Source organism: Mauremys reevesii, linkage group 1 (assembly GCF_016161935.1).
Source record: "Mauremys reevesii isolate NIE-2019 linkage group 1, ASM1616193v1, whole genome shotgun sequence".
In the NCBI taxonomy this organism is placed as follows: Eukaryota; Metazoa; Chordata; order Testudines; family Geoemydidae; genus Mauremys; species Mauremys reevesii.
This window is the reverse complement of record NC_052623.1, coordinates 66,143,829-66,170,378: the sequence shown is the minus strand read 5'-3', so window position 1 is coordinate 66,170,378 and position 26,550 is coordinate 66,143,829. Positions and strand designations below refer to the sequence as shown.

Here is a 26,550-nt window from a genome sequence, read left to right as displayed (position 1 = left end):
GTATCAGGTCTTGCTATGGTGGGGAGGAAGGTTCTGTGGGACTACCCCTTTCCCTGCAGTGTAAAATGAAAGCAGTGATAGTGATGAGTGACCGAAAAATCTCTCTCTCTCTCTCTGAACACACACATATACAAACACACACACACACACACTGAGTCACGTGCAGGATGGAGAGAGGAAAATAGAAGGCCGAAAAGAGAGAGAATTAGTGGTGGACAGAAGGTAATGATGAATATGGGATATGGAAAGAATGAGCAGGAAGACTTCTGCAAGGGAAGGTACCAGAAAGAGGGAATGAGTGAATGAAGGGAATGAGGGAACAAGAAAGGGGACAGAGTAAAAATGGGGAGGAAGGGAGAGAATGGCAGTGGAAGAGTTGTGTTCATAGGCTGTTAACTTGAGCTCCACCAGTCAGTTGTTCCACTCACAGAAAAATGAAGGAAGAAAGACCGATGGACATTTTTAAAGCATTGGCCTTAATCGCTCTCTGTGCCTGAGTTTCCTCAAATTCCTTAAATTGCAATAGTTCTACTTACCAGTCTGGGAGAGAAGTGGTGAGGCTTAGTATATAAAAGGTGCTCTATAAGTTAAAAATATTATTACATGAGGCTGAAACTAAGTTATTTCTTTTAAAACTCTATTTTGTGAAAAAAATACAATTGCTTTAATTCACGATCATGCCAGAATTATTCTTTACTAGATTTAGGACTCCCTGAAAAATAACTCCCCCACCCCCCAAAATAAATAATAATAATGAAAAAACCTGTCCTTCCACCGGTGGCCACTGTTTAATATGCAGCACTGTGTGTGTGTCAAAATCCCTGCTGTGTGAATGAAAAAATGATCCCGCAAAATAGTGATCCTCAAGCCTTAGCCTATCACTTTCAATACCCACAATCAACAGAGTGAATGAAAAATATAATGGATTTCAAAGCTCTTGACAACCCTGTTGACAGACTTCCCTGTTTATCTTCCCTTTCCCTATCCCCTTTGATACTCTCCCCATCCTTATATTTGAGAGCAGAGCGTCATATCCCTGCCTTTCTATAGCAGACTCCTCTCCCTTATCCATATTGTAATCCAAACAACCAGATTTCAATTATCCAATTGACTCATTTCCTCTCCCTTCATCCATCCTCACTCAAACATGCTTTTCTCCAGGTCTGTTCTCTGAATGTAACTCCTCCATTATCCACAAGTGTATAATTGATTTCACCTTGCACATCTTCTCTGTTTCCTTTCTTAGCAAAATCTTAGGGGAAAAAATCTTTATTTCTCTTTCCTATTTTTTTTCTTTACTTTAGGGTGGCATTTGTTATCATTGACCATGATTTTTTTTTCTCCATCACCTGAAGTAGCCTTCAGAACCTTGTACGCCTCATTTCCTTTCTACAGATCTAGCCATTCCCGTTTTATGACTGACACTCATCTGCTTCTAGAGCTAGGCAGTATAGTATAGCCCTGGGTATCCCTGGGTAGAGATGGGAAGCATTCTGTGAATTTTTTTATGAACAATGCAGGAAAAAAATACTTTACAGACAACAGGCATGGACAGTTTATCAGAACTAGAATATAAGCTTTTTGTAACCATAGATAAAAAGGAAAGCGGTTCCATGCACATTGGCTACAATGTACATTCAGAATGTTTGTATCACATTTTCACTACCCAAAAAAACAACCAACCCAACAAAAAAAAACCAAAACAACCCAATCAACCAATACAGTTTTAGTGGGGTTTGAAAGAGCATGAATGTAGAATTAAAAGACTTGTTATACAAATGAGTGAGCTAGTAAATGAATGCACTGGGTATGGATACACTGGAAAGGCTAAGGGCTTAGCTACACAAGGAAGTTAGTGCACACTAAGCTAGGGTGTGAATTTAAAGTGCACTGGCTACTCCCCACTACCTCTTACTGTGCACTAAAAGTGCCCTTGGGTGGTTTAGCATAGTACACTTCCAAAGTGCATTAAGCTAATGCACACCAAGGCACTCTTTAGTGAGCAATAAGGGTGTGCGTACACAGCAAAGAAATACCGGCGGCTGGCCCAGGCCAGCCAACTCAGGCTCACGGGGCTCAGGCTGCAGGGCTGTTTCAATGCTGTGTAGACTTCTGGGCTCAAGCTCTGGGACCCTCCCACCCGAGGCTCCTAGAGTAGAGTTGCCAGTTTTGGCTGGACATATTCTTGGAGGCTTCATCACATGACATAATCTTTAATTAAAGATTAATCTTTAATTCCTGGAGGGTTGGCAACCCTATCCAAGAGCCTGGGCTCCAGCCTGAGCCCAGAAATCTATGCAGCAATGAAACAGCCCCGCAGCTGAGCCCCCTGAGCCCAAGTCGGCTGGCAGAGGCCAGCTGTGGGTTTTTCTTTGCTGTGCAGACATACCCAAAGAGTGTCCTCACTGGGAATTAGTGCAGAGTAGTAGCTAGTGCACACCAGCTATTGCAGGCTTTTTTCCTGTGTAGACAAACCCTAAATAGTACGATTGTGCTCAACAACACTGATGTAATCAAGGCTGGATCTTCATCATAAACCTTGTTATGCCATGGTTTAGAATTTGGCCTTAAACATACACTACAAACTAACACTTGGCACAGAAGACTTCAGCCTGGGAATACTTTCTTGTCACAAACAAATTAAATCTGGGCCATCTGTATGTGGCTAGGAGTGCAAAAGACATTTTTAATGCTTCTTAGTGGTCTTATAATAGAAAATGGCTTTGATTTAAAAAAATATGAAACTTGGCAAGTGGTAAATCCATAGAACTGCATACTACAATCACTTTTGGAACTCTAAAGGGAAAAACAAACATGAATTTGACTTAGCAACTTTATCCCTTTTAAAATACACTTTAATTTCACAACAGTAAATACAGTCCTCCCTATATCCATGAGATTTTCAAAGTTTTCCAAATTCTCCAGTGGAGGTTTAGAACAGAATTTTACACATGGTTTAGCATACTGTATTGATGTGTTCCTGACACACACAGATGAATGGAAGCAATGGTGCCTAGGACTGGTGATCCTGAAAACCTCATACCGCGGTGTCTGCACTCCTAACAGTCAAATCAAGTTACAACCCATGTATAATGGGCTTAAAGAAAAGTTATACTGTGGAATGTCTTCATGTGGTTTCATATTTATTGTCTTTCAATGACTTCATATACAACGTGCTCAGTTTACAAATAAAAAGATTTTTTTTCTCCTAACTTCCAACTCTGCAAACTCAAACGTGGATCCAAAAATGCGATGGATTTTTTCCTCCTTCCACATTATCATCAGCAGCAAATCAGGCCATCGTTTGCACATCTACTATCCCACTGTCTTCAAGTCTACCCTCAGTGACATCTGTACAGCCCCATTGCCTTCAGTGTGTTTGCCCAGATGTAACTACTTGAAATATAGTAAACTGCTGCTGGTGCACAAGAAAAACATAAAAATATAAGAACGGCCATCCTGGGTGAGACCAAAGGTTCATCTAGCCCAGTATCCTGTCTTCTGACTATGCCCAATGGCAGCTGCCCCAGGGGGAATGAACAGAACAGGTAATCATCAAGTGATCCATCCCCTGTTGCCCATTACCAGCTTCTGGCAAACAGAGTCAAACAAACAGAGGATGGGGTCATTTGGCTTTAAATCACAAGCTAATATGAAGATAAATGGAAACCTTTACGTTTTTATTTTAAAGTTAAATTTCTCTTGTCCAATAACACATTTCTGTCACATATGGGACATGTATTGCTTTATTCTTGCTTATTTTATTTTTGAAAAATAAAGAAACAGAGCCTAGCCTTTGTGATGGAGTACACACTAGGTAATCAGACTGCAGAACATTCCCTTTCTTCGTAATGAATTTCCAGGTCCTATGCCATTAAAATTATAGTACCTTCCATAGCAGGAACTCCTGTTATTATTTATTCATTTTATTGTGCACACTACTTAGCATGACTCCTAAAAGGTTTGATAGCACAAGGGCAAAGTAGGCTGGATTGAAAGAGTTGGTGAAAAGTCAGCAACTTCTGCTTGGACTAGTATGGTAATTATCTTCACTGCTTCAAGGAGATAAGGGACCCAAAATATAAGTTATAAGTTGTTTAAGGTGATGAATCATAGAATCATAGAATTCAAGATCAGAAGGGACCATTATGATCATCTAGTCTGACCTCCTGCAAGATGCAGGCCCACATGCCACATCCACCCACTCTGAACTAAATTCACCTTGACTCTGCTGTTGAATGCTCCAAATCAATCAATTTAAAGACTTCAAGTAGCAGATAATCCAGCAAGCCCAGCCCCCCCCCCCCCAAAAGGCAAAAAACAGGGCCACACCACCAATACCCCCCTGGAAAAAAATTCCCCGACCCCCATATGGCGATCAGCTGCTGCACCCCAGCAATGGCAAGACTCTCAGCCAGACCAAAAAAAAGAACAATATCCACACAAACATTGATGATTGTGTTGTACTTGTTATGTTATTGTTGACTTATTATATAAACCTATTGAACAGCCCTTGCCTGGATTCTGGGTCCTGGGTGAGGTATTTTCACACCTCTAGCTGCAGCAAAAAGGAAGTGTATGTGGTATGATAATGACCTGAACCAGTGGAGCATCTTGCAAAACAAGCTCCCTTTAATTTTAAAGCAGTCAATCAATACCCAAACTCAGCATGGCCACCTTAGGTATGTCTATACTGCAATTAGACACCTGCAGCTGGCCCGTGCCAGCTGACTCAGGCTCACACGGCTCAAGCTAAGGGGCTGTTTAATTGCAGTGCAGACATTCGGGCTTGGGCTGCAGCCTGAGGTCTGCAAACGCCCCACCTCACAGGGTCCTAGAGGCCAGGCTCCAGCTTGAGCCTGAACATCTACACTGCAATTAAACAGCCCCTCAGCCAAGCCCCATGAGCCTGAGTCAGCTGGAACAGGCCAGCAGTGGGTTTTTAATTGCAGCATAGACATCACCCTGAGCTTTAAATTCCACAATGTAAACCAAAACTATCTTTTGCAGGTTCAACCAAAAAGTATAGTCAGAGTTAGGCTCCTGACGTGGCAGGCTTTGGGGTTAAAACAGGGAAGATCCTTCCTTCCCTGTTCCAGATTCATCAAGAACCATCTCCTGGAGGAGGCAATCAGCTTTTTTTATGTTGCTTGCTGGGCCCTTATTGGCTTCTGTCTGCTCATGGCCTTTCCGGCTGCTAGTGGACCAATTCTTGTTGATATCATCAACAGCTGGTTCTTAATGGCCTCTCTAGGCAGCTCCTGAAGGACTTGACTGACTGCTCTTTCCCTCCCAAAGGACACTCCCTTCAGGTGTGGTGCATCAAAGCACTGGGGCCTCAGGTGGGGGGGGGGGATCAAACACCTGGTACACCCCTCATAGGTATAAGTAGAGCTGGTAGTGACACCTGTAGTTAAGGGTACATAACACTTTGCATGATAGTATTCTTTTCTGTTGCATTTCCCGTGGGGTCAGGGAAAGGCGATTTGCTGTCCATATGAAAGTCCACTCAATTTTGGCTGCATCATAATCCTCTGAAAATTACTGTTTGCATAGGATTCTAAGATCAAGCAGCAAATGTTTCATACATTACACCTGCTGCAAGCATGAGCTATACAGCTCCATTCCAACCACACCAAGCATGCTCCATCTCCACATTATCCAGCCCAGGGCTGAGCAGGACTTTTGCTACAATTGCTCCTTCTAGCTGATGTGGTGCTGAGCACCCGATCTAAGAGCATGGAGACTGTCTGTTCTGTGCTTTCAGTGACCCCTGTGCAGGAAAAAAAGGAGGACGCATCCTCACTTGAGAGCCAAACGAGGGAGAAGAGAAGGAGCAGGGTGAATAGGGGATGAATGAGACAGGCTGGGGAGGGACATGCTAGGGGATAGGGGAAGAAGGTAGTAGGTTGCAGGAGAGAGAGGCAGAAGGGTCTGTAACTACTAGAGAACACTCCCCTCCAGAATCTGGAGCCGAACCCAGGATTCCTGAGTGATAACATTCCTCTGTTGCTAGCAAACATCTGTGAAACTCTCTGGCAAAATGTGTATCTTATCTAGTGCCTGGCCAACACAGAGGACCAACCGCCTACTACTATCGCTAGTTATTCCATTAATTCAAATGGTAGAGGTCTGTGCTCTGGATCTGTGTGTCAGAGCTACTATTAACCTGTGGGGAGGTCCAATATGATTCCACATGGCAGATTTTTTTTTCTTTCAGTCAGTTTTTTAGACCTAGGAAATTACATCTTAAAAAACTACATTAAAAGAACATGAAGGTTGCAAAGTCAAGCTCTCAATAATTACGAAATGCTGGAATTAAGGTAACCTTAATTAGACCCTCTTGTGCATATGTATTATGATACAGTCATTAATTACATAATCCCAAGATATTCCCCCCTCCCCCACAGGACAACTGCTTCATTCAGTGCACAGGATGGATTGTGCTTACTGAATGGATCTGAGTTATGCTGTTAAAGAGGCTGTTGTCTGTCTCAATGAGGCAGGGGATTGTAGGAAGAGAAGGAATGGGCTCGTGGTTAAGGCTGTTGAATTCCACCCTGGAGAACTTGATTCTATCGCTGCCTCTAACATAGAGTTTCTTTGAGATGCTGGGCAAAAACCATAAAACAAATTTTGTACAAGTGGCCACTGCATGTTCCTCCTTTTCTGGGCGTCCAACTGAACAATCACAGCTGCAGCTGAAGTCAATGAGAGCTGTGCTTTGATCATACAAAGTGACACAAAAATACTAAGTACTCTGAAAAATTAGACACGAAGTCTCAAGTTGGACATCCAAAATTAGTTACTTTTGACAATTTTGGCCTTAAGCGCTCGGCGTCTCAATTTCCATTCTGCAAAGTGGGAATAGTATTTACTTTGTTCCATCTTTTGTCTGTCTTGTCTATTTAGATGGTTAGTTATTTAGGGCAGGGACTGTCTATTACTATGTGTTTGTATGGAGCCTAGCATCATATGTCATGATCTCAACTGGGGCTTCTAGGCACTACTGTAATAAATAACAATAAGACACTAGGTTTAGTATTTCTAAAGTCAAAAGTCCCAATAACTCAACTAATGAAATGAGATTACACTGGGGTACATTTGTCACAGTGTATTTAGCATTTTCAAACTCTTTAACATTTCCTATTCCTTTTTTTTTCTGTTGCCCTTATCTTAGACAGATCTAGAACATTGGACATGCACAGATAAGGCCTCTAAGACTACATATTTAGACAGATACACAGATAAGAATGCATTGTTACAGTGATTTAGCAGTGCTGAGGTGTTTGGTTACACTGAGGTGCTCCTAAAGTGCTTTAGCACCACTGAGGCATCTTTAAAGCATTTATAGTTTTTTTTTCCCTTTTCTTTATTAAAAAAAAAGTTAAAAGAAGAAACCCAATATTAATTCAATGTTAAGGACAAAAAGTCAAGCACAGAATCCTCAGGAAATTCCAAAGTAATAGTTCTTAATACTCAGCTGCATTGAACACACGTACTATTTTCCGTTTCTCTTTTTTTCTTAATAAATGTAAATTTTAATGTTTTACTGTTTATTTTATCTATGCACAGGATGTGCAAACTAAGCAAATTAATGTAGTGAAGCCCTTGACTTTTACAATTTCCTGAGTCCTGAGGACTTGATTTCTCATCCACAATACTCTCTCATATGTAAGAACACTCATGTAATCTTGAGGTGCTTTTAAATTTCAACTGTAAAAATAATTTAAAAAAATACAGGACACTCTATTTTGACTCCTAAATGGCAATTAAGTTATCCAGAAAAACAGCTCAGTTGGATATTTTAATGTCCTGAAGTAAAATGAAAAAAAAATTATCTTTCTTTCTTTTCTTCAGATCCAACTATTGTAATGCAGAACACCATTCTACTGAGGTCTTGAGGACACAAACTTTCATAAAATCCAGAGAATGCCAATTTATCCTTTCTGAAAGGGAAGCTGTCTATCTCTCTTCTTTATTCAGTTGTTGGCCTCTCTGCTAGCAGGCAGGTCACTTTGCGCCAAACATATAAAACAGCTTTTCTTGGAAGCACTAATGCATTCTTTTACTTTTTAGTGAGCTTTAAAATTTGACATATAAAATACTGAACAATGGAAAAATGAAAGGAAACTTTACTTTGATTTCTACATAACCATGCCTGCCTGGATTTCCTGCCTTTCACCCTGCACGAACCCTGCAAATAGATATCACAGAGGATAGTTAAAAAAATGTGTCTGACTCACCCACAGAATGGGTACATTTAATGGGTACCTGGGCAACTGATGGGGATTTTATTTTGGTATCATTTTCTAGTTCCCCTGGCACTGAAAGCCATTGCCCAGACTAGGAATTAAAGATGTCTAACGAATTGGAGCTAGTCTACAAGTTTTTGTAAAATATGTTGCATTCAGTGACACCACACAATCACTATGCTCTCAACTGAACTCACACAGGAAAATGATAACAGACAAAAATACCCTATCACCTGTGGGTGAATAGTTTTCACAAAGCGATCACTGTATATCTGACCTATCAGTCCTCGTCCTCAAAGAAAACCCTACACAACACTTTCAAAAGAAGAGCCTGGGAGATTAAATTCATAACTCTGCTAGACACTAAGGGTATGTTTACACAGCAAAGAAAACACGCAATTGGCTTGTGCCAGCCAACTCAGGCTTGCAGGGCTCAGGCTGCAGAGCTGTTTCATTGCTGTGTAAACTTCTGAGCTCAGGCTGGAGACTGAACTCTGGGACCCACATGGTTCCTGGAAGCAGCCAGCATGTCCAGCTCCTAGGCGCAGGGGCAGCCACGGGATCTATGCGCTGCCCTCTCCCTGAATGGCAGCTCTGCAGCTCCCATTGGCCATGGTTCCTGACCAATGGGAGCTGTGGGGGTAGCGCCTGCAGGTGAGGGCGGCACACAGAGCCGCCTGGCCATGCCTCTGCCTAGGAGCCGGAGGGACCTGTCACCACTTCTGGGAGTCGCCTGAGGTAAGCGCAGACCGGCGCCTGCACTTCTCACTCCCTCCCGCACCTCAACCCCCCCCCGCCCCAGCCCAGTGAAAATGAGCGAGTGAGCTAGGGTAGGGATGAGCGAGCGATGGAGGAAGGGGGGATGGAGTGAGCGGGGGGGCCTTGGAGAAGGGGTAGGGAGGCAAGGGTGTTTGGTTTTCTGCAATCAGAAAGTTGGCAACCTTACTCTGGGTCCCTCCCACCCCAAAGGAGCCTAGAGCTAGGGCTTCATCCCAAGCCAAGAAGTCTACACAGGAATGAAACAGCTCTGCAGCTTAAGTTGGCTGGCAAAGGCCAGCCATAGGTTTTTCTTTGCTGTGTGGACATACCGTATTAATGGACTGAAGAGAGACACTGGATTTATGGCTTATTGCAACAATCTGTAACCTACTAACTCCCTCTTTTTGTCCTGCGCCTGCAGAGGTTTTAACAGACCACTCTACCTTAAATGGTTCCTTACAATACGTGCTAACTACTTATGCTAAACAATGTGTTCCACCTTGCATTTTGCTGTGACGCTGGGAGTATGTTTCCCAGAGGAGCTCTGTGTGGCTCGAAAGTGTGTCTCTCTCACCAAGAGACAGTGGTCCAATGAAAGATATTACCTCATCCACCATGTCTGTGCAATATCCTGTATTTTACGAATGACTTTCAATGCCTTGCTCCCTGTTCAGCAGAGCAAGATGAATGGGATGCTGTGCACCATCACCATCACCATATGCTATGCTCCATCACCATAACAAGATCATGAGCCTTCCTTCTCCAGAGGAATCAGGCCCAGATTTTTAAAGTTATTAAGGCATTGCGGTAATCAGTGTAGTAACATCTAACTGATTTAGGAACCTACATTTCATTTTCAAAAGGGATTTAGGCACTTAGGAATTAAAATCCCATTGACAGTTGATAGGTTTTAGGCTACTAAATCCCCAATCCCTTTTGAAAATGAGATTTTAGGCTCCTAAATCAGTTAGGCATTGCAATACTAAGCATAGCAATGCCTAAATACCTTTAAAAAGCTGGGCTTTGGAGTCCAGTGGTCATTTTATAACAAAGCTTTCTTCAGTTTGCTATCATTACTTCTCTTTTGATATAAATATTAGATCCTTTACTGATGTTGAACCTGCTTTTACCTTCTCCATGACACATGGATGCACTTGAAATAGTATTTTATAAAATAAGTGTTTGATATATTGGCATATTTATTTTAAAATGTTACAACTTGTGGATGTTGAAGTTCTAATCCAACCACAGTCAATGTCTTATCTAGAAATGAGTCAACAAGACTATGTAAGAACTTTAGTAATAAAAGATGAAATGCTTCATAAATCTTAAAAGTGCTCCTCCTCTGGAAGCAAAATAAATCATACTGAGTATCATAAGGCCTCGTTGTGCTAATCTATGACTATGAAAACACAGTTTCATCTACATAAAAGACATTCATAAGAGGAAAGGTTGGATCTTCCGTCATCCTTGGAGACTGCTACAAATGGAGGAAGTGGGAATTGCATGTATGATCTGATTATATGGTCTAGATTTCTATCCTTCATTGGGTGAAAATAGTTGAATGAAATAAAATGTGAAAGCAGACAAGTTTAAGTATTTTTCCCAATTCTAATAGTATGCCTATCAGTATATCAGTAGGCACATGGACAATGACATTGCTACAAGCACATACAAGTGAATATTTTTCTGACCCTTGAAGATAGAGTACAGTGTTGTTTTTTATTTATCTGGGGAAAGGACCCACGTGCACTTAGCTACACTAATACTCATTTACGTGCTCTGCCACTGCTTCACTGCTGCTCTGCTTTTGAGCTAAAATTCTTTGGGCTAAAGGGTGTTTCCAAAAACACATGGAAATGACTATAACTAGAAACCATCACATTTTTCATGTGGTTTGCTAATGAATCTCTAATCAATGAACTGCAACAGTGAAGGAAGTAAAACCCTCCTACAATAGCAATTGAAAAAAGGTGAAGATGGGATTTAAAAAGTCAGACATTCTGGTTCCACAGCAGAACTAACAGCAAGCAAGGTGTATGCTGTGCTATTGTTTGATGAGTTTATTCATAGCAACAATAAAATAAATAATAAATTATACTAAATACCACAGTTTGTGTGACTCTTCCAGATTATTTCCTTGCAACAGAGATGGGGAAACACCAAAAGCATTTTCCTCACTTTTCCATCTAACAAAGATGAAGCCACATAGCTCACACTACATTACTTGCCTGAGATGTCAAGGCCCATCTCCCTCTCCTTTGTCTCCTGCCATCCTCTCAACTAGTCAATGGCAATGAGAAAACAAAAATTTCATAGATGATGCTTAACTTTATGATTACTTCCAATGCATTGTTCACCCAGGTTTTCAAATGTATTCATTGTATGAGTGCCATGTCCTCTAGTAACGTTATTGACTTCTGTCATACACATATTGAAGAGTAGTTTTATACAGTAAAAAGGCTCTGAAAATGCAGCTCCACATTATTATTATTCGTATTACAGTGGTGCCTAGAGGCCTGAGCTGAGATCAGGATACCATTGTGCGAGGTGCTGTACAAACTATGTAGATTCAGTCCTTGCACCAAATACCATACAGTTTAGATAAAGTAAAAATAGAGGAGAAAGGAAGCAGTAATTCACTTTTTAGAGATGGGAAGCTGAAGCACAGAAAGTTAAAGTGACTTTCCCAAGGTCACACAGAAACTCTATAGCAAAGCTGGGAACTGAACCCAAAGCTAGAATCGCAGTCCAGTGCCTTACCCACTAGATCATCCTTCCTCCCTCAGATCAAAGTTATTGGGACTCCAGCTTTCAGGATCAATCTGCTCAAGTTTGCAAGTCAAAATATGGCTTTTCTAATTACCAGCTGTGAAAACTCAACCTGCACTCTGCAATTCAACCTGTGTTCTTTCCTCTCAGACAACATCACCAGTAACGAAGATGTTATAGGCTAAATTATGTCCTGGGTTCTAACAGTGTGATTCTGTTGTCTTCAGCTAAGCCTACAGAATCTCATTGCCCTCTAGTCTCTCTTCTGCTACAGCTACAGTACAAGGCAAGTGTGAGATTCCCCTGCTCGTGTACACATATTCATGCTAGATCTCATCGAGCTAGCATGAGCATAAATATCAGTGTAGCCATGGTAGCATGGGTAGCCGCAGCAGAGGCATGGCTTAGCCACCGGCTACAGGCAGATTTGTACTAAGCACAGCTAAGCCATTGCTCTGGTGCTGCTACCTGTGCGACCGCAGCTATATCACTATTTATATTCGCACTAGCTCCCATCAAGCTAGTGCAAGTATGTGCACACAAGCAGGGGAATCACATTCATAGCTCAAAATACAGACACAGCCTCCGTTATATCTGTGCAACTCAAATGCCTCAGCACACACCACTGAAGTAGAATCTGGCTTTCTAAATGGAACTTGGATAACAATTTTATTGACATGTGAGAAGGAACAGAATCCACACTCTTAGCTGTATTGGTTCTACAGTGATATCAGAAATAAAAGGCAGTGAAAAAACCCTTATTTTTGTCAGTAGCATTAGAAGATAGGCCTCTGAATACACACAAGGATTAGATCCATTGAGTAAGATGGTGCCATATTAACAGCCACTTTTCAGAGGAGAACTGCACTTTAAGTCATGCTTAGCAACATGAATCCTACATTCTGCAGCTGTTATTAGTTTTAACACTTGGCACATTTTCTTTGCTTTCTAAGTGTAAAACACATTAGAGTATAGCTTTATTCATGCTCTGAACACCAATATGTTCAGAAATGTGGCATCAGGCAAAAGACTCTTTATCAGGGTAGTGTCATTGCATTCAGAGAGAACCCAGGTCTCACCATTGCTATCTAAGCACAATGTTTTCCCACCGTACGGCTGATGTCAGTCATTATGACTTGGATCTGCCTCTCCGTGCTATCGATTTTCTTGCAGGCTGTTCAGAAATGGGTGGCTATAAAAAGGCTACAGGACTGAGGATGAACCTACAAAGAGCAGCAGGGACCACAGCCTGAGAGGTGTTGAGCACCCACAACTCCCACTGACGTCAAAAGAAGTTGTGGGTACTAAGAACCTTTCAAGATCAAACCCTCACGTTCTATTTCTTTGAACTCAGAAATTTTGGCCTGTAGCAAAGGCATAACTCTGCCAGTACCAGTCCTGGTCCCAGAAATGTCCTCGAAGGGCATGCTCAGAAAAACGTAGACCTGAGCCATTACTAAGTAATAAACCAATTTTGGTCTATTTGGAGCAATTGAACTGTGCAGAGGCTGAGTGAAGAATAACACTAAATTCTCCTCTCACACTGGTTTTTACAGTAGTCTCAGTCCATTTACTATATATTTACACTGATATAAGAGACAGCAGAGTTTGCTCACCTTGTGCGGTAACAGTGGTTCTTCGAGAGGTGTGTCCCTATGGGTGCTCCACTGGAGGTGTGTCTGCGTCGGAGAACTTCAGTAGCAGTGTCTGTTAGGCTCGCACAAGTGCTGTCTCTCCTTGTGCTGCACCACAAGGGTAGTCAGCGCGCACGGGCTAACCCTCCTCAGTCTTCTCTACCCCAGTGTCATTGACAAGAACTCCAGAGTAGAGAGCAGGAGGGTGGATTGTGGACCACTGTGAGACCACCTCCTCTGGCTTACTGTCCAACCCCATGCTAGACAGTGGAGGGGCCTGGCATGATTGTGGGATATGCCCTGTGGCCAGTAAAGTCTCAGTGCTGCAATGTCTATGCTGAGAAGCAGCATGGGTGGGGCAGGAACCACTGGCAGGGGCAGGCTAGCCCTCAGCCCTGCCCCTTCCGCCCAAGACCCTGCCCATTCTGCTCTCACCCCCACCGGAGCCCAGAGCTCCCCTACCACGGCCGCCAGTCCCCACCCCAGGCTAGCGCCTCCAGCCCCAGATTGCTGGGAAGGGTGGGTGGTGCAGCCCCATCCTCTCCAGCCCTGGAGTACCAGGGGGCGGGGGGCGTGGCCACAGCCTCCCCAGCCCCAGAGCGCCAGGAGGGTGGGTGGCGCAGCTGCAGCCAGAATCCTAGCCAGGGCCACAGCACAGGGACGGGGAATTGGCAGGAAGGGGCCTGGGGGTGGAGCGTGAGCAAGGCCATGCCTAGCTGTTTGAGGAGGCACAGCCCCCCCCAGCCTATGATATCCACCACCCATGAGAAGCAGGGTGGATCTCTCATGGTGCATCTATCATGGAGAAGTCTCTGGTCTGGTGGAACTCTGCTGGTACTCAGCATCCTAGTGGTGGTGGCGGTCTGCACTGGTCTCTCCGGTGCTGGGCGGGCTGCCACCACTGGCAGTACCAAGGTCAACTTGCGTACCAAGAGCATCTTCCTAGGGTGTTTGCTCTTGTCTCTTGGTACCAAAGATTCAGTGCCTATGCCCAAAGGGGCTGTGAGCCTGTCAGTGATACCGGATACAGATGGTCACCCTGAGGCACAGGTGCTGAACTGGTCTCGATGCCAAGGATACCAAGCGAGATGATCGCTTGCAGCTACCTCTAGGCTCACTGAAGGGACTTCTCACTCTCCTTTTAGACTTGTGAAAGGAGTCCCCATCCAGCTTCTTTAACCACTGCCCATAGAAGCTGAAGGCTTTGGGGAAGACTCACGTCTTCTGGGAGGTTGAGGTCGGAGAGCTGCCTCCGTGAAGATAATTTTTTGGCGGTGATCTCTGTCCTTGCAGGATCTCGGCCGAAGCTGCTGGCAGAGGGTATATTTTTGTGGGATGTGGCCCTCGCCAGGGCAGTGGATGCACCCTGGACAGGGATTGCCTCATTGCAGGTGCGGCACTTCTTGAAACCTGGGGAGCCGGGCATACCCTGCTGAGGGGAAGGGCCCCCGGTGAGGAGAAAAGGTGGGAAGAAAATAAAGATCTGTGGGATTTTAAAAAAATTTTAAGACCGGAAAAAAGAGTTAACAACTAAAACTATAACTAGAACTGGGGAAACTATCTAAGTGTTAATGCAAACAGGAGAACAATTAGTCTTCATAGACAGCTAATGGCTCCATCTCTAGCCAGGGAGGGTTGAAAGGAACTGAGGAGGATTATCCTAGCCTTGTGGCACAGCATGAGGAGAGACAGTGCATGTGCGGGCCTAATGGACCTTGCTACTGAAGTTCTCTGATCAGCAGTGCAGGGATGCAGACACACCTACAGTGGAGCACCCATAGGGACACTACTTGAAGGAAAAATCATCCCTAGAAGAACAACAGAATGGAACCAGAGAGAAGATTGACTTTTGTTCAGTGGTCAATCTATATGTCTGATGGAAGGAGGTTGAAGTCACCATGGATCTAAACAGCAAAACCAGAGTCGTCTTTCTGAGACTGAAATCTAAAATATTTTCTTTTTAATTCCTTATCGTATAATAGAGGTTTTGGGTTCCGTTAATAAGCTGACTTTCATTATTACAAGTTATATTCATTAGAAAGCTTCAAGCATATCAGTCATAAAAACATGTGTTAATACAGTTCTCTAATGGTAATTGATAAACTGGAGAATTAACTACTTGTGTCAGAACCAACCCGTGAAATCAGATTTTTACATACTATTTAAGCCTAAACAGAGAATTCATGGGAAATTAGAATTCTGCTGTAGTAATATTTACTGGAAAGGTATGTAGGAAAAAATCCATACACACGGCTCAGGAAAGTACAGTTCCCCACTGGGTCCTCTTCTATTCGACTTGAATCCAAATGAACACTGTAGACTTTAATGGTACTTGGCAACCTGCAGACACATCATTTTTTAAACTTAGCTCACATTTGAATTACAGAGCCTGTGAGTCAAGTTTCCAATGTGACCTTCTCAGGGTTTCATTTGGGAATAAAAAGATTTTTGTTACCATATAGAGAAAATATACGCCCTCTTTGTTACATTTTACAGAACAAGAGAGATTGTTGATGGTGAAGTGCTACAATATTATTGTTGCTTTGTTTCTCCAGAATTAGAGAAAATAATGGGTATTTATGTGAGCTTTGTGTCCTTCAGATGAAATAAGTCTGCCACTTAGCTACATTAAGGGCTAAATTCTAATATTTTGTACTATACTTACAAATGCATATTTATTCCCCCTTGTCTGAGGATTACACAACTCAAGGGGCATGTTTTCTGCATAACACAGAAATAGATGTTAAGCAAGAGTGGACCTATTTGTGTGCCCAATCCTGTGAAGTGTTCAACACCTCCCGAGAGTCTTCTTAATGAGAGCTGTGGGCATTCAGCACCTCTCAAAAGATGTTCACCACTTTCAAGGATTGAATCTTTAGCGACCAAGCAAAATTTCAGCACTTTGGAATGTGGTCTCTAGATTTTTCGTATGTTTAAGTGACAAGACATTAGGAGAAAATCTGTCCTGAAAAATGCAATATCTAGCTCTGCCACATAGCAAATAACCTATTGGAGGCAGAGAATGTCCTTGCACCTTATTTCCTTTCTCCTCTGGTAAACTGCACAGACTGGCACTTAAACTTCATAGCTTTGCCAAGAGTATATACAAGTTCAAAAATGCACATCAACAAGTAACTGCAAAATACATTAAAAAATACTGGAAAGGAGGAGAGGGCCAGAGAGAGCTCTGCATCTTTCATCTAGTGCACCCAAAGCCAAAGAGTAAATTAACATGTACAATATATAATTGCTTTAAATATTTTCTTGATGCAGCCACTATTTAAAAACAAAGCATAATTATACATCATGTAATCAATACTATAGACTAGTGTCGGTAATAATTTGGGGTAGGAAGACGGCTATTGTTAGATATAGATCAGTTTATGTAATTAGAGCTGGCCAAGATAACTTTAATTTTCACATTGGCATTTGGTAATGTGTTTCCAAAATGGAACATAGGTAAAAAAATCAATAACTTTTCTTGAGCTACCTGCCTTCCCTTTTTGTCATAATCTGTATGTTTCTGGATCTCATATCTGTAGGTGGTCCACAACCCAAGATGAGTGCAATAATCCACACTCCAAAGTAAAGACATCTCAATTGATTCTTCCCTCCACTTGTACTGGCAGAAAGAATCAAAATTGGATGCAACTGGGCTTGGGAATATGAAAGCGAGATATGCTAGTTCAACAGCATTCATTCGCCCCACTCTCTAGTAACCTTCAAAACTGCTCTGTGTGCATACCACAGAGTTGGAGCTCTCTGAGACAGGAGTGTGTTGGAGTTTGGGCTGGGCAGCAGCCACTCACCATATCATGTTCCCTGGGGACTTGGGGGAAATCCAATCAGAAATTCATAAAGGAGTTGAAAATGCTCCTCTCATGCCATTAGATAGGGAACAGTGTGGAAGAGAGGCAATCCTAGCCATGGAACTAGTGATCTGTGGGGTTTGTACACTGCTCCCCCGTCCCATTCAACAGTGCTACGAAGCCGTCCTTTCTGGAGTAAATTTCCCATGCTGGGCGTCTCCCCATGCTGTGGGGTCAGAGTCAGATAATTTACCAAGAGCGATGCACACTACATGACATTCATTTAAACCACAGGGAATTTTGAAGAATAAATACTACCCTATAGTATGTGTCCCAAATGATGCAGAAATTAAGTACAGTTGACGGTGCTTAATAGGGATGCTCTGAAATACAGTTTTGTCCCATTTAAGGGATCTCATTTAAATGACATGTATTCTAATGTTACTTACGGTTCTTATACCAGCTCTGCAATCATTTCCTTCAGCTGAATCATGGTAATGTTTTATATGTACCTTAAAAATGCATAAAGATGATTAACTTGCAATATACTGATCTGAAATATTAGAATGCTGAAATGAACATAAAAAATCCAGTATATACTAGACTTTTCCTAGTTGTCATTGAATGAGACAGGCAGACAATAAGAGCCACAAGCAAATGATGACCCTTTCTCATAATACTAAACACCTCTTATTAAATTTGACATAGTAATTCAGACAAGAAATATCCCAACAAAATGGTCTGATCAGTTGTGATCATCCCTTTGGAGCAACAGAGTAATCGTACAAGTTAATAGAAAAAAACTGTTTCCTTAAAGATTGCTCCAGTAAAGTGGCTGTCTGTCCTGATTATTTATGTCCCACTTATATGACTTATGCTGCATCTGATTTTAGTTGACTATAGTTAGATTAAATTTAGATCTAATGTGAGGTACATTCTGTACCATCTCCAGCTGAGAGGTCTGAGCAGCACTTTTATAAATGTATCATTTTTTCCCGAAGATGCTGTGGTAAGGCAAACTTCTGATGTTCTAATTCAACTGAAATTTCTCTGCATCACACAGAGGTTGACCAAATGAATTCTGGTTCATACATCAAATGGAAAAGAAATTGCATAATTTCCCTTTCTCTTCCCAACTGAATATTTTCCAAGCACAGTGCTAATATGAGTTAAACTAATCCTCTTCTGGACCAGAGTAGAGAACTTGTGTTTGAAGAATGGGTGGTATGAAATCCAGTATTCTGCTCCAAATCATTAAAGAAAAGTCAAACTCTTGAAGCAGAGAGTTTGGAAAGGCTTAATTAAGAAAGGAGAGGAAAATGAGATCACATTACAGTGGGAAAGGTCTTGGGAAGAAAATATTGTCTCTGACACAGTCTGGAAAAATGTAATTTTAAGCTCTCTGTGTGGATTTGTTTAGTGTTGGTATCATTAAAGGGTTTTTGACACGGCTGTTATGGCTAAAAACTGATCTACGTTGATAGCGGTGCCACTTGTAAGGTCTATGAGATACATTATCTGTTTCTCTAGGAAATTTATATATCCCTCCCATCTCTGAGTGCCTAGAAATTTTTCCATTTCCTTGCCATGATGGGAGCATTTTACCTGCTTTTCAGTACACCATAAACACACAAATACAAACAAATTGTTCCCTAGCACAATGCATGGCTTTGCTACTTCTAAATGTAGCAAGGATCTTTTTGTCTTTTTAATAATAAAAAAGTATATATGGCTGCAGCTCTTGCAGTAGGACTGTTCAGATAGGACCCAATATCAAGATAGATAAAAATTTAGGATCAATATGGTTGCAGATGACATCAACTGGCATGACAAAGAATCCCTGAGATTACAAAAAAATGGGAGGGAAATAAAAGTTGCAAAATCTAAAAACAGGCAACATAGTTTAGGGCATTTTGTATCTTCAGAATAACAAGTTCACAGTCTGTATTGTGCCGATTCACTGATTCTTACTCTCTCCTCTTTCTAGTGCTTTGGGAGGTATCAGACCAGTGGTCTGTATCACTCCATGTCCATTTCAGTGGGAAACCTATCACCAGCAGCAACTGTTAGCAAGTTTAATAACCTCCTTCCAGACTTGGCCTCTAAAACTCCAGATGAACCCAACCAAGAGCACTGAGATTTTATTACAGGAGAAAGCACAGTGACTGTAATACCAGTTGTGCTTTTATCAAGTATTTGCTCAAAGGCATAGCAAGTGCCTGAAGACTAACACTACAAAGTAACAGAAATTCTGTTAATGGACACGAAAGTGCAGTACATTACGAACTGCTATACTTAAGTCTTGATATGACAAATTGCTAAAGACAGTAAACAAATTCCACTCCATGCTAACGTTATACACAATGGGTATACTGCTAGGAGTATTCCTCGCTGTTTGGTAGTGAAGAAAGAGGGGAGAGGAGGTGAAAGGAATCTGTCTCCCAACTTGGCCATACGCAGGAAGCGGGCATAATCCAAATGGGGCATGCAAGCACTAGCTATTGGAAAGGGTTAGAATAAGTGTGTGGGGCCATAGCCCAACCATTCCCTTTGCACCTGTCACAAGAGCTGATGGAGTAGCCAGTGATAAATAGCAGGTGGAGGAGCACCCACTGAAAGGATGGCAGCACACACATTCTGAATTCATCCCAGAGGCTCTTGCTGCAGCATGCACCATCTGCCACAGGCTTTGGCTTAAAAGTCAGTCAGGCGCTAAACTATTGTAGGCTGACACATGGTTCTGCACCATCTCTTATTCTGTGAACTAAAACTCAGACTTATTCCAGCCCAACAACAACATTGTTAAAAAAACAACAACACAAAAGCAGTTAATTCTGTGGCTCAAAGTTAATAAAACTGAATAGTTATAAATATGTAACTAGTGGATAGAAATACAGCAATTTAGATTGGAATACAGTGTATAGCTCAGGTGCTCACCAAAATCTGCCCATAAATTTTACAAGCAGTCTAACCAGAAGGATTTATTTTATTAGTAGTTTCTTCCAGAACAATTGCAGAAAAGTTCAGGCCTGTGAAATACATGGGTAATAGAAAAAGAAATATTTCTTTTATATAATAAAAAAATCACAGATTTATTAGGGGTTTTTTGTGTTTTCTTTATTTTCTGAACATCTCTGCCATTTTAAGTATTTTCATGAGCAGGTAATGGAAATATTTTTGATTCTAGAAACATTGGATTCTAATTTCAATCTGTATATAAATTTTTTTTGAATAAAGTTAAAAGGGGAGACTTCACGGGGTAGGACATAAGTGTTCTTGTTATGTCTATTAGGCCTCTTAGGAAACAACATGAAAGTATTCAAACTGTCTGGAATCGCAGTGGTGAAAATGTGAATGAATGGAGTCACTGATGATTGGATAAAGGAGTGTGGGAAATGCTTACAATTAACTTGTACTGGATGTTGAAGAAAGAAAAGTGGGTAGAATAGAAGCCTGTTAGGGAACTTGATTTCCTAGAAACTAGAAATGTCTGGAAGGTGGGAGGAAGCTCTAATATCACTGTTCTATATAAAAGCAACTCTCACATTTTATTTTTCATTCTTTGCTATGGTTTCTCATTTAAACTGTAATAGATGTGAAAGCTGCTGATCAAAACTGCAAAAAAAGGTCCAGTAATGTTTATTACACAACAGTTTATGTATTTATCTGACATGCCTAAGTTGAAGCAACTAGTTGGAAATTTCTGGTTGAATAGTCTAAAATAATGAAAACAATTTCCTAAAATAAAATGTAAACATGGTCGTTCTTAAGCAGAACACAGATAAAATTAGTTTCCATCTCAAAAGGTGCAGAAATTGGTTTCCTCTGATTCAAAATAAAATGTGCCAGCGAATGAAACTTTGTCCATTGAAATAGAAGAGCACAATGTTGATTAAATTTATAATCCTGCACACAAAACAGGTTTTATATCGTCATCGTCATCATCATCATCATCATCATCACCACCACCACCACCACCACCACCTTAATTTAAATCACTCTTCCAGGCCTCTCAGGAGCAATTAAATGGTAGGTTCATTCAGGGGCAGCATCTCTTTGTCTTCTCCATCCTCTCAAAGGGCAAAGATCAATCAACAACGGTGCCAAATTTCCAACTGCTATGACAAACTAAAAGTTACATCAAGTTCAAGTCTTGGCCTTTCTTTTCTGCTAACAACTTCTCCTGCAATGAAAACGAGCAATTTAAAGACATGACTGAAGCACTTTACCCTGGATATTGTTCTCCAGACAGGTTTAAACTCACAGGTCCACTACTAGATGCTGAAAGTGAAGAAAAGTCGCACATGAGAAATGATCCAGTAATGGTCACAAGCATCCATACAGGGAAAAATGCATCTCTACTTAATACTATTGATTCTGTGTCTGAAAAGAAAACAAGAGACTACTGGCTGTGATCTATGTGCCACTGCAGAGATACAAAGCAGCCTAAATCCAGTGGATCCAGCTCCCAGAAGATCTCCCTTGAATTTGGGTGGGAGATCCTTGAGTAGCATAGAACTATTGTAGCAGCTCCTATGCCAGCCCGCTTCCCAGCTGCCAGTGCAGTGGGAGGGTGACTGGGGCTCCACAGTTACCCTTCAATTCTCAGCTTCTATAGAGCCTCAGGGGGACCAAAGTTGCTCTCAAACTGCTCTAATCTGAGCTGGGAAACCATGCCAGCACAGAATGACCCCCGGGTCAGGGAAGTGCAAATTGCACCCTTGTGCAACACAGAGCTGAGTGTTCCTTGCCTGGTCTGAGAATCTGGCCCATCACATCCAAGCTGCTGAAGATGGCTGCCAAGAATGAAAACTATGACCTGGAGGTCTTTTCCATTTGCTGGCCAACAAAAATAAAATGGGTCGATCTAATTAATAAAGTATTGGAATTGCACAAGGACAAACATGATTCACAGAAGCTAAGGAGCCCTTTCATCACGTAGCCAATGTGACTGATCATAAAAACAAAGATCAAAGTCTAAGCCCAAACAAGAAAAATGGCATGGAAATGACTAAATGAATATAACTCAAGAGTTCCTTTAATCTATTCCAGAATTTAAAACTGTGGACTCAGATTTCTAACCTAAATTTATATTTGCCAAGGAAGTAATATCACATTCCACTGCATCAACATGGTGGGAAACTGTGGATGTGAAATCATAGAAGACTTCTGAATTCATAATTTTGTTAGTTTTAAAAATATATACATTGCTACCCAACCAACCTCACCTATCAATTGAATGTTATTTTAACCCATTCAGAATGGTTGGTCAACACTTTTGGTCGATGATGGAAAAGAAAATGTCAGTAAAAATGCATTTGTAATTAATGGCCAACACAAAAGTGTGGTAGGCCTGGCTAGTTAGCAGACAGGGGACTTGCTTATTGTATCATTATGCTTTTCTTACAGAATTGCAAGCTTTGCATTCTAGACAGAGTGTGCACTTTTTTGGTATGAGCAATAAATATTATTATGAAGTGAGTTGCTTAAAATTGGTAGCTTTTCTTTTCTTTTTATAAAGACTTTTGGGGAAAGGTGGAAAAGTGTCACTATTTTGGGTCCCCTCCAAAAAAGTGTTTTTTAGAGAGGGGTAAGGAAATATTACAACCCTGGAAAAGCATTCAGTGATTACTCAATTTTAAAAAACTTTTATATTAATCTATTGCTGCAAACTGCTTGTTTAGAGCTTTCAATAAAATGTCATCATTTGGCATTAAGGATAGTCTTTGATCAAGAACATTTGGTCCCAGCATTTTACAAACTTCACAATTTTTAACAGAATCAAAAACACTGCATATGTTAATTGGGTGTCACATGATGACCATTATTGTCCTCAGCTGTTTTTCTTTAAATACAGAACACAATTTAAATGAGAAGCTCTGAGACTACCACTGTTTGGCTTTCATTCTTTATTGGAGGAGTTATTTATAATTGGATTAATTGTGGACAGATTTACATAAAGCAGTAAATGATGATTGCCCTAATAACAACTCACTTGGCTTCAAATGGCTACTTCCTGCAAAATGGAATATCCAGTTTTCTTTCACCTCTTTCCTCTCCACTTAGATTTCTAGCCTTATTGAGTCATAATGAATGAGCATTTTACTGAATCGTGTGTCTATTACTTCAGCTACATGTAAACCAAACTCTGTTCTGGAAGCAATAACACATACCAAAATCCATGATGTGAACAGACAAAAAAGTAACGTCAACCCTTCAGTTTTTGGATCCAAAGAACTTCAAAGAGAAACAATAAATTTTTCAATAAAAAAGTACAGGAACAGCTCAGGAATGGAGGTTGTTTATAACTCTGAAACATTTGTAACTCTGAACAAAACGTTATGATTGTTCTTTCAAAAGTTTACAACTGAACATTGACTTAATACAGCTTTGAAACTTTACTATGCAGAAGAAAAATGCTGCTTTTACCCATCTTACTTTAAATGAAACAAGCACCGAAACAGTTTCCTTACCTTGTCAAATCTTCTGTTTAAACTTTCCCTTTATTTCTGTAGTTTACATTTAACACAGTACCGTACGGCATTACAGTACAGTACTTTACAGTATTTGCTTTTTTTTGTGGGGGTCTCTGCTGCCTGATTGTGTACCCCTGGTTCCAGATGTAGTCTGAGTATTGGGTCATTTCCCTCTCATACCATCCTTCATAAGTTGCTTATTGTGACACAGAGACCCATTGGTGCAAGTTGGCGAAGGGTTCACTATTCTGTGTGTGTTCTTCAGAATTCTTGTGCAGCTTTGAAGAAAACAGGCAGAAAAATGGCTTGGTAGGTATGGAAATGCGAGACCACCTTTGGCAGGAAGGCTGGATGGGGGAACCTTGTCCTTGAAGAACACTGTGTAGGGTGGTGCTGAGGTAAGGGCCTGATTGCCAAGACCCTTCTGGCTGAGGTAATCACTATCAGGAAAGTGACCTTCCAGGACAGAAAAAAGCAGAGGGCACGATGCCAGCAGCTCAAAGGGAGGGCTCATGAGTTTTGATAGGACCAGGTTTAAATCCCATGGGGGAATTGGTTCGCGAACCTGAGGGTAAAGCCTCTCTAATCCTTTATGAAAGTGGATTGTCATCTCGTGAGAGAAAACTGACCTACCACCCACTGGTGGATTAAAGGCCAAAATTTCTGCTAGGTACACCTTGATAGATGTGAGGGCCAGACCTTGCTGTTTTAGATGGAACAGGCAAACCAGAATAGATGGAAGGGAAGACCGAGTTGGAGAAAGGCCTTGCTGGGATGACCACATCGAGTAATGCTTCCATTTTGCAAAGTAGGTAGCACTTGTAGATGGCGGACTTGTTCCAAACTGGCTGTTCCTCCAGGTTCAGCCATGGAGCTTCCATGCAGTCAGGTGAAGGGTCCCAAAGTTTGGGTGGAGTAAACGACTGTGGCCTTCTGAGATCAGGTTGGGTCGGAGTGAGAGCAGTAACAGGGGTGCTGCTGATAAGTCTAGCAGCGTGCCGAACCAGTGCTGGCGTGGCCATATACCAGGGCTATAAGAATAACTCTCGTCTTGTTCTGCTTGATTTTCAGAAGGACGTTGTGAACCAGAGGAACTGGAGGAAATGCGTAGAATAGGAATTTTGTCCATGGAAACAGGAGTCCTGGTTGTACCTGCGCAACAAGCAAAACTGATGGCATTTCCTGTTCTGCTTGGTTGCGAATAGATCTATCTGGGGAGACACCTACCATTGGAAAATGAACCTGGTGACCTGTGAAGACCACTTATGGTGAGAGGAGAAAGATATGCTGAGGTGATCTGCCAGGGTGTTCCAGGCTCCCAGAAGATGGGAAGCCTCAAGGTGGATGGAGTGCTTCACACAGAAATCCCATATATGGATGGCCTCCTGACCCAGGGCTGAGGAGTACACTCCTCCCTGATTGTTGATATACAACATGGTTGCAGTGTTGTCCATCAGTACACCTCTACCCCGATAGAACGTGACCTGATACGAATTTGGATATAACACGGTAAAGCAGTGGGGAGCCCTGGGCCCTTTAAAGTGTCACCTGAACCCCGCTGTTTTACCGCATTATATCCGAATTGATGTGGAGCCCCGAGCCCTTTAAATAACCACCCAAGCCCCACTGCCGGAGCTCCAGTGATGATTTAAAGTGCTCGGGGCTCCCCGCAGTGGCTGGAGCACCGGGCTCTTTAAATCACTGCCAGGGAAGCCGGTCCAGTCCGTACCGGACCAAACCCAATATAATGCGATCCAACCTATAAGGTGGTGAGATTTTTTGACTCCCGAGGACCGCGTTTTATCAGGGTAGAGGCGTGCTTGTACCACTTTGCCTGTGATCTGGGGGAGAAACACTTGCCAAGCTAAGCAGACTGCTCTGAGCTCCCTGACGTTTATGAGCAGGGAGTGCTCTTCCTGGGACCACAGGCCCTGTGTCCTGGGGAAATTGAGGTGGGCTCCCCAATCTAGGTCTGAAGCATCTGACACTAGGGAAACTGACAGCTGGGGAGCAACAAAGGGGACACCTGCCATCGCCAATGGGGTAGCCTTTCACCAGTTGAGGGAGGTGTGGACCAGAGTCCAGGTTGTGTCTGTTCGGTGAGTATACTGAAGCTACCCACGGCTGCAGGGGCCTGAGGCACATACCAAGTAAGAGCACATGGCCATATGTCCCAAGAGCTTGAGGCAAACCTGGACTATTCTGATTGGGTGGACCATGACCCTGGATATCAGGTCTGACATTGTCTGGCATCAAGCCTCTGGCCTGAATTGAGTTTAGCACTGCCCAGATAAACTACTCTCTGAACTGGAATGAGAGTTGACTTTTGTTCATTTATCCACAGGCCCAGAGCTTGGAAGGTAGTTTGGACCAGGGTGATGCTGGTCTCTACTTGAGCCTCTGAGTGCCCCTTGATCAGCCAATTGTCGAGGTGTGGGTAAACTTGGACCCCTCACCTTCTGAGGAAGGCTGCTGCCACTGCCATGCATTTCGTAAAGACCTGGAGGCCCACGGTAAAGACCACGGACCAGTGTCAGGCCAGAGACGACCTCATAAAAGAAAGTAGGGTTGGCTTGTCCCTGGAAGATACCAAGAGACCTGGTGCTGGGAAGGAGCTCAGAGCACCATGCTCTCTTCTGCTTGTGCTCATCGGAACCAACGGCTGTTCCACTGGAGTTGGTGATATTGAGAGTGATAATACATCCCTGGCCACTGCAAAGGCCTCCAGGGTAGAAGGCACTGTGATTCCACAGGCACCGTGACAATTTCCTGGCATCAGGGGAGGGTCCCGCACTGGAATCAATGTCCCTCTGGGTGGAGTCGACAGTGCCACCAAGGGATCAGG

At 42.3% G+C, this 26,550-nt stretch overlaps 1 protein-coding gene across 16 annotated transcripts in view; it reads right to left on the bottom strand.

Annotated features, from left to right (window-relative positions):
* Positions 1–26,550, bottom strand: part of ENOX1 (ecto-NOX disulfide-thiol exchanger 1) — a 521,099-nt gene that overhangs the window by 265,537 nt on the left and 229,012 nt on the right. Inside the window, exon 4 of one of the 16 annotated variants that reach the window (XM_039485217.1) lies at positions 17,679–17,741. The exons of 14 other annotated variants lie outside the window; for them this stretch is intronic. The gene's annotated coding sequence lies outside the window, so the exon portion shown is untranslated. Of the gene's footprint in view, positions 1–15,667; positions 15,689–17,678; positions 17,742–26,550 lie in introns of those variants that run through there. One more of the 16 variants, XM_039485214.1, reaches the window with a different exon arrangement.